The 9,700-nt window shown below is 48.3% G+C and overlaps 1 non-coding gene across 1 annotated transcript; it reads right to left on the minus strand.

Moving 5' to 3' along the window:
* Window positions 1-3,063: 3,063 nt before the first annotated feature.
* LOC129715787 (U2 spliceosomal RNA) lies at window positions 3,064-3,261 on the minus strand. The gene has a single exon (XR_008726554.1). It is a non-coding gene; the product is annotated as a U2 spliceosomal RNA (small nuclear RNA).
* Window positions 3,262-9,700: the final 6,439 nt, after the last annotated feature.

Below are 9,700 nucleotides of genomic sequence, written 5' to 3' on the forward strand. Positions count from 1 at the left end.
CCAGAAAAGCACAAGTTCAGAGCTTTACTTATGTAATGTAATGTAATAATAATAATATAATAGCATAGCAAGATAGATATGGATAAATAGATAGATATATGCATAGGTAGACAGATGTATGGACAGAGAGACAGACAGACAGACAGACAGACAGACAGACAGACAGATAGAAAGAAAGACAGACAGACAGACAGATAGACAGACAGACAGACAGACAGACAGACAGACAGACAGGACAGACGGACAGACGGACAGAGACAGACAGACAGACAGACAGACAGACAGACAGACAGGCAGACAGACAGACAGACAGACAACAGACAGACAGACAGACAGACAGACAGACAGACAGACAGACAGACAGACAGACAGACAGACAGACGGACAGACGGACAGACGGACAGACAGACAGACAGACAGACGGACGACATCAGTGGTGCAGTGGTATATTTGCTGCGGATTTGTACGTTATCCACGTGACCTAGGTTTTGCCGGGGTGGTCCAGTTTTCTCACATACTCCAAAGACATACAGGTTTGTCCGCTTTGGTAAAATATTGTGAATTGTTCACAGATAGTAGGATGGTGCTAAAGACCATAGATAATAGCTGCAAAAAAAGGTTATTCGGCCCTTCGAGCCAGCACCGCCATTCAATGTGATCATGGCTTATCATCCCCAATCAGTACCTCGTTCCAGCCTTCCCCCCATATCATCTGACTCCGCTATCTCTAAGAGCCCTCTCTAGATCTCTCTTGAAAGTATCCAGATAACTGACCCCCATCGCGCTCTGAGGCAGAGTGTGAGTGTCTGGAACTTCTTCTGGGAGTGGTGGTTGATGGAGATATGATAGTGCTTCATCTACCCTTTCTGTGAAACATTAACTCCGCTTCCCTTCGCTTGGCATAATTCCAGCATTTAATTTTATAAATCAAATGCTCGAATTGCTCAGCAGTCTGCGAAATAGTTGTCATCAACTGATACGAGATGGCGAATCCACACTTGGAATATATTTTCTTAGCTTTGGTCACCGTGCGTCTGGAAGGACGGTGTTATGCCGGAATTGGTGCAGAGAGAGTCGACCAGCATGTTTCCATGACATGAGGGCTTGACATATGATAAATGTTTGGGCAGGCTCGGACTTTATTTCTTGAAACTTAAAAGGGTAAAGGCTGATCTGATAGAGGCGTATAAAATGGGAAGGGAATAGCTAGGTTGAATATTCAGAATTTTACCCAAAATACGGTAATCAAGAACCAGAGCACATAGGATTAAGGTGGAGTTAGACACAAAGTCAGCGGGTCAGGCAGCATCTCTGGAAAAAAGACGTAGATGCCGTTTCGAAAAGCGCATGGAAATAGGCCTATTGGACCTTCTAGTCCGTGCCGATCAATTAACTCCCCGTACACTAACACTATCCGACAAAAGATAGACAATTTACAATTTTACCGAAGCCAATTCACCCACAAACCGACACGTCTTTGAGACGTGGAATAATACCAGGGCACCATCTACAGCCACCTGCAGCCATCTTCGTCCATCTGTGGCAATGAATTCCACCGATTCTTCAACCCCTGAATACATATATTTCTCCTCGTTATCTTTCTAAAGGCACTTCCATGTATTCTGAGACTGTGGCCTCTGTTCATATAATATACCACTAATGGAAATATCCAGTTCATATCCACACTATCCAAGCCTTTCACTATTCGAAACGTTTCAATTATGACCCACTCATCCTAAATTCCAGCGATTACACGCCCAGTGCCGTGGCATCGATGGGACCTTTCTTAAATATGTCCTGAAACGTCACCTTCATGTTATCCAGCGATGTGGCCTGTTGTGTAAACCAGCATCTGCACTGCCAGAAGACATAGGTTTAAGATGCGTACTGGAAACTGTGGGGCATATTTTTCTCTCAACGGTTGATGGGTATATGGAAAACTCTGCGACAGGAGCAAGAGGAGGCCGGTGCTAAGCATTGGAAATACCCTTGTATAGACACTGTATATGTAGAGGAAACGTCGAGGGAGATATGTGACAAACGTGAGAAAATATGGCGAATTCAGATGTCCTTCTTGTTTGCGTGGACGAGTTGGTCCGAGGATGAGTCTCGACCCGAAACGACATTACATCTCTACAGAGATGCTGCCTGTACCGCTGAGTTACTCCAGCGTGATATGTCTATCATTGGCCCGAAGATGCATGACTCCATGACGCGAATTTAAAGTTCATGCCGTTAGGTTGTACGCCAGTGAAGCAGATATGAAGTGCTGCACTCGTAGTTTGCGTGTCAAACAATGACATTAAGGACAGAACATTCAGGATGGGAATGTGAAGCGGCGTTAAATGGTTGGCAAGCGGAGATCCAACAGTTTTGGCGGTCAGAGCGCTTTGCTAGAGAGGTGTATGTGAACTCATCACATGTAAAATGTGGTATTGATAGGTGTGCATGTAATGTCCAATTATTATGATTTTCGTGCAGTACATGAAAGTTAAATCCATGTGACCTTTCTGCCCTGGCCCTCCTCCATGTTTCAGAGTGAGATCAAGCGCAAATTGGAGGAACAGAACCTCATATTTGGCTTGGTAAGCTTACAACCCACTGGTATGAAAATGGATGTCTCGAACTTCCAGTAACTCTTGCATCCACTCTTGAATCGTTCTCACCGGGCCCGCAGCTATCAATGCACTGTTTCAGTCATAGACGTTACTGTTTGCATATTTTCATTCACTTTTTCTATATCTCTCGTTTCCCTTCCAGTTGACTCAGTCTGCAGGAGGAATTCGTCCCGAAACCTCACCTATTCCTATTCTCCAGAGATGCTGGCCCGCTGTGTTACTACACCTCTTTGTGTCCATCTTCGTTATAAACCAGAATCTGCTGTTCCTTCCAACACATTAATCCACTATTGCCTTTAGTGAAATGGCACGGACGGTTATAGGATCGTGACACAACCGATCTGCAGGGGGCGCTCCGTCCTTTACGCTGACACATACAGATGATCCCGGTCTAGAAATACACAGAGCTGGTCTCATTTATTCCAGTTTACTCCCTGCTGCGGCAAACGGCTCGCATTGTTTCAGCCCAGAGACAGCGGTTTGAAACACTCACCATGACGAACTCATTTCAACATTTCCAGAACAATTAGTGTGCAATGATTTGAAATATTAATATACGCTGCCACTATGGTTACTTCGTTACCCCTTCATTAACAAATCCACAATTCTACACTTGATCTTAGCCAAAAGGCCGAGAAGCGAGAAGCAAATCCACAATTCTTAAATCTATTTAATGTTTAACAGGCTTAAGACACATTGTGAAGGGATACTTGATTGCATGTTTTAGTTCGTCTCTGACCCTAGACTGAGTCACCACATAAATAAACGTGTTCGTGCACGAACTCAGCATTTTAAGCATGTCCGCAGCATATATTGCCATGTACCTTGGGTTAGCGTAGCTTTGGACTGTGTGTAAGTTGGCAATATGCGTGTAAATGAAGAAGCACACATCCGTCAGCCACAGGAGGATGAAACTGGCGGACACATAGAAGAGTAAAATTATCGATTTCCTTCTACTCTCCATCTCCGGGTCCTCATGTTTCTCCTCACTGACGTGAGCGCGGAGCTTACTCCGGGCTCGGCTCGCCACCACGATCGATCTGACCGTCAGGATATTAAGGGACACAATAACGAAAAACGGAAACAGAGGGGTTAAAATGGTGTGAATCCAGGAGAAGGCAAGCCACTCGGGGAGGGAAAAGTATTCCGGCTTTTCGATGCAATCAATTGGCACGTGTATATAATAAAAATAAAATGCAAAATAGTAGGGAATATGTCGTATTAAACTCACCGCATACACTGTCGCTATCGCAACTGTAGCGATTCGAACCGTGCAGTATCTGGTCTTAAAGTCCTGGCAACAAATGGCCACATAGCGATCAAATGTAAAAGCGACAGTTAACCAGACTGACCAGTCCAGGGACACATAGGCCATCACTCTTTGTAGGGTGCAAGCAACTGTGTGAATATCCTGAAACATCGCAGCGTAAAGGTAAAATATCGACACGTTGAAGAAGACGGCCGATAGATCTGCTGCCGCCATCGCCACCAGGTAGTAGGTGATGCTCCGGGACAGTCCGCACTTTCCCCGTCCGAGTACGATGATCGCCACAAAATTACCTGTGAGGAAATGAACACAGTCAGTCTTTGAATCTGGTCATCAGGTGCAAGGTGTTCTCAATGTTGGTGATCATGGTGCAAGCGCGACCCCTTTAGATGTCGTGTGGTATCGCAGCCATCTGAGAGAAATTCCCATTCACCTTGAGATCCTGAATAGATGAGTATGGCGGGTCAATATATTGTGAATGAGGATTTGTGAAACGTGTTAAATTGTCAAAAGTATCGATAGCGGAATAATGCAATTCGTATTCATTAAGCCTGCAAAACGATACACATTGATATTGAATGTGAGCAATGCGGAGTTGTCAAGAGTATGAATTGTCATTTATATATCTACGAAGGAACAATGAAATTATGCAGCAGCATAGCGGCTATTTAACATTATACACACATAGAAAACATAACAAACCAAAACAAGCAATCCAGTGATTCCAACGAAACACGTGAAGTCCTTCGTGCAACCTATGGGTGTCCATAGACGTCGGGGTTGGTTTGTATGTGGGTGAAATGGAGTAGCCGTGTCCAGTATAACCCTCGTCTTGAACGCCACCGTCGCCTATGTGGCTGATTCTATCTATGTGTCTTCCAGGAGTATAACATGATGGATACGGTGTGACCGTCATTCCGATCTGCATCTTTGCGGAAACTGGTGTAACAATTTAATTATTCTTCGGATGATGGGAAAACAATCGATTATAATTCTAGCTTTCAGTGGAACGAATGGTGAAGATTTGCGTTTACCGAGCTCTCATTTTCTACGAAACATCACCTCGGGAGCCACATAGGGACCGCGCACTGCGACCCTTTCTGAGCCGCGCCGAGTGTTTCATCTCCCCCTGCCATCAGCTATCCTCTTCAGTTCCCCGTCGGCATCAAGTGCCGACAACCCGCCTCGCTTATGCCCCTGTCCCACTTAGGAAAACTGAACGGAAACTTCTGGAGACTTTGCACCCCACCCACGTTTTCCGTGCGGTTCCTGGAGGTTCCGGAAGGTTTTGTCATTCTGACTACCTGTTTCCACTACCTGCAACCTTCGGCAACCACCTGCAACCTCCGGAAAACGCACGGAAACCTTGGGTGCGGCGCAAAGTCTCCAGACTTTTCAGTTCAGGTTTGCTAAGTGGGACAAGGGCTTTATAGTGCGACAGGGGCATAATTCTCACTTACAATTACTGACACAATAAAAAATATGCAAATGAACCCCAGACCGCGCCCACCAACTCCACCTTTAATCTCACAGTTGCCCATCCGTTCAGCCAGCTCGCAAACGTGTTCACGGTCTCTCGGTACGGCTGACAAAAATGACCAAACTGAATTAAACCAGCATGGGATAGGATTTATGAACAGGGGTGGTTTAGCACGGGTTTAATATAGACTGGGACGGTCCCAGTTAAATTGGTCTTTTTGCAGTGAGAAGATTTACAAGGATGTTGCCAGGGTTGGAGGGTCTGAGGTTGAGAAGGCTAGAGAAATCAATTCCGTTCAACGTACGAGGATGGCGGCGATCGTATAGTGTTGTATACAATCATGAGAGGAATAGATCGGGTCGTTGTGCAGAGCTCCTAGCCAAGGTGAAACGTAGACAAAAATTGATAAGTTTACGGTGAAGGGGAAAATATTTAATGGGAATAACTTTCACACATAGTGTGCGTATGGTACAAGCGGTCAGAGGAGATCGTTGAGTCATGGACTACCGCAACATTTAAGAAACAGTTAGACAGGTACACGGATAGGACAGGTTTAGAAGGATATGGACCAAGCGCCGGCAGGTGGGACGAGTGTCGATGGGCCATGTTGTCCGGTGTGGGCAGATTAGGCCGCAGGGACTCTCCCATCACCATATCACTCTATGACCCTATGAATCTAAACGACTATTTCGCCACAAATCTGCTCCCACCACCTCCACCATTACTCCCGCAGTTTCCAATTCGTTCAACCAGCACGCAAAGTTTTTCACGGTATCGCGTTGGGACTGACAAAAAGTAACCAAAAACAAACAAACAAACGAAATCATAAAATAAACAAATCGATACAAACCAGCAAGGGATGGGGTATGTGGACTGATGTAGTTAAGTTGTCTTGCAGCACGGGTTTAACATGGACCGGGATGGTTCCAGTTAAATTCGGATTATAAGGTTATAACATTGGCCTGTAGGTAGGTCCAGTAATAAATTGGTAAAGCAAATCATTTGCAAGCCATCTTTTCAGCCAGCGCTTCTGAGTTTAGTGTTCAACTGTTTTGTATTAATTATATTGGCAAGCAGAATATTACAGCAGCGTTTTGGCCCCACGTCCACCTTCTTCCGTTCGACAGGGTCGTGGTTGATCATCTTTGATAACCTGCTGTTCCCGCGTCCTCCCCACATCCATTGTTGGTATTCAAGTACTTGTACTTGTCACTCACCCTTGTATATTTAATGACAATTTGCACATAAAGCAAGCCAATTAACTTACATACCTGTACGTCTTTGTAGTGTGTGAAGGAATTGATCATCGTAGTCGGTATTGGACGGGGTTCTCCGGCGCTAGAAGCGCTGTAAGGCATCAACTACATCGCTCCAACTCCAACATATTTTCTTTCACCTTACACCAGTGTCCCCTAGATGTGGATTCACTGCTTTGGAAAAAATGACGCGGTCGATCCTATCTCTTTCCCTGATAATGTCGGGACTGTTTTTATGGTCACCCATCGTACTCCGACGTTTCAGTCAGAATTAATCAAGTGTTTCCAATCGCTCTCAGCTCTTCGTTCAAGGAGAGAAACACGACCTCATTGTAAAGCGGCGACCAGTTTTGTGCGCCAAAAACCAAATGCGCTATCCTATAGTTGCATCCTAAATGTTATGAGCAGGAAGGAACTGCAGATACTGGTTTACACCATACATAACATGCAGGAGTAACTCAGCGGGCCAGGCAGCATATTTGGGTCTCTGGACAACATCACTGGCAGAGTGATGCCCAACGCAAATCGGAAGAAACATTACCTCATATTTCTATTGGCATGAATATAGACTTATAGGCGTACGTTGAGGGAATACGTGAAGAACCCCGCCAGGGCGCATGCGTGAATTTTTCAAAGCAACGGTGTGAAATCACAGATAACTGTAATGACTGAACATAGTAAGATTAGAGAAAAAATACCAGTAGAGTATATGTAAAGAAGTCTCAACAACTCATTGTCTTAACTATAGTTTTATTAACTGTTCATATCATTACTATTCTAGCTGTACGTGGTCTGTCACCGGAGCTAGAGAGCGAGACACAAGGGTGGGAGCATGCAATTATACACCTAATAAGGGGAGTGGTTAGGGGTGGTGAGGTCACTATGTTAAAGGCACATGCACTAGCCATCTACATCCTTCCTCTTAGAACAAAGCAATATAATAGTGACTGAACGACCACGTCTCATGCGCTACAAGCAGGCATACAATGATTACAGAGCTAAACGAAATCCCCATACCGGACAGGCGGCTTAACCAGCCTGCCAGACCGGGTGCGATGCTCGGCACCTCCTCCCCCTGCAGGAACAAGAGCGGCCGGAGCCGGGGCAGGCGAGCGAACTGGGGAAACAGTGGGAGAAGCGGCAGGCGAAGATAGCGGAGCGGGCAAGGACACAGCCGCCGGCGGGGTGGAGGGTGAACGAGGGCTGGGAGGCGGAGACGGCGGCTTAAGCAACGGAGAAGGTAGGGATCGGGCATCCGCGGAACGGCAGGAGACGTATCGGACAAGGGAGGGGAGAAGGGGGCAGCAGGCGGAGGTGGGGGCTTGTTAACGAGCAGCAGATGCTGGCGGGAGCGGCGGTAGATGACGCCGTCGTGGTCAACCAAGTAAGATCGTGGCGAGCCGGCATCGCCGACCACCGTGGCGAGTTTGGAGTGGCCAGAGGCAGTCTGCATCCGACTATCTGGCCGGGAAACAGACGCGGCAGGGGGCGGCAGGAGTGGTCGTGGGAGCGCTTCTGCATGTCGTGTTTAGCGGCAATACGCTCCTGGACAGTAGCGGGCGGGAGAACAGTGGGAGTAAGGGATTGTTGGGCAACAGGGAGGGGGGGGGGGGGGGGGGGGCGAGTTCTGCGAGCCAGCAGGCGCTGTGCCGGCGAACCCAGGGCAGGGTCGCGGGAGATGTTGCGGAGATTGAGGAGGGCCAGGTGGAAGTCCGACTTGGACAGCCGACAGTGCTCCAGCAAACCCTTAGCATTGCGGACGGCACGTTCCGCCAGGCCGTTGCTTTGCGGGTACTCAGGGCTGCTGGTAAAATGTTTAAAGTTCCACTGAGAAGCGAAACGCTGGAACTCGGCACTGGTGAACTGGCTGCCGTTGTCCGATTGGAGGCGAGCAGGGGAGCCAAAAGTGGCAAAGTGGCGACGCAGCCTCCCGATGACACCCGAGGATGAGAGAGAGTGGAGTTGGTCGACCTCAAACCAGTTAGAATAGGAGTCGACGAGGACCAGGAAGTGCTTCCCACGCCACTCGAAAATGTCAGTTGCGACCGCCGTCCAGGGGAGATCAGTGGCAGGTTGTTGCAGCAACGGCTGACGTTGTTGATGTGGAGCCAGGCTGTTGCACGAAGGGCAAGCAGAGACCCACTCCCGGATGTCGTGGGCCATGCTGGGCCAGTAGAACTGGCCTTGGGCACTGGACAGAGTGGCCTCGGCCCCAGGGTGACCGTTGTGGGCAGACTTAAAATAGGCGAACCGCAGAGCTTCGGGCACCACGACCTTGTGCCCCTTAACCACCACGCCGTCGTCCAGGACGAGCTCATCGCGGACCAGGAAATACGGGACAACACTGGCCGGCAAGGAGGAGCGGCGCTCAGGCCAACCCTGGATGATGGTGTCGGACAGTAGCTGCAGGGCAGGATCCTTGGCAGTGTGGGAAATGAGGGACTGCATTTGCTTTGAAGGCACAAAGTTGACATTAAGCACCATTAGGTCCGACGACTCGTAGGGGTGGCGGGCAGAGGATGGCAGTGGGGCGCGGGACAGCGTGTCGGCAACGAACATGTCTTTGCCTTTTCGGTATACGATGGTAAAGGTAACCCGTTGCAGCTGCAGCATCATACGCTGCAGCCTGGAGGAAGCAGCGTGGATCGGTTTGTTAAGAATGGTTACTAGCGGCTGGTGGTCGGTCTCAATCGTGAAGGTGTTGCGCAGAATGTAGTCTTTGAACCTCGAGCAAGCAAACACCACAGCAAGGAGTTCTTTTTCAATTTGAGCGTAGCGCTGCTCGGCAGGGGTCATGGTGCGGGACGCATAGGACACAGGCAGCTGCCGGCCGTCGTGGAGCTGCAGGCAAGCGGCACCTAAACCAAACTTGGAAGCGTCGCAGGTGAGAACGATGGGTGCTGTAGGTCAAAAAACTTGAGGGGTGGGGGTACTGATCAGCCGGGACTTTGGGACGTCGAAGGCGCGTTGGTGTTGCGGGAACCAAGCCCAGGCAGTGTCCTTTTTGATGAGCTCCCTCAGGGGTGCACTTAGCTCACTGAGATCAGGGATAAACTTCCCCAGGTAATTCACCATGCTC

Source organism: Leucoraja erinacea, unplaced genomic scaffold, assembly GCF_028641065.1.
Source record: "Leucoraja erinacea ecotype New England unplaced genomic scaffold, Leri_hhj_1 Leri_1402S, whole genome shotgun sequence".
In the NCBI taxonomy this organism is placed as follows: Eukaryota; Metazoa; Chordata; class Chondrichthyes; order Rajiformes; family Rajidae; genus Leucoraja; species Leucoraja erinaceus.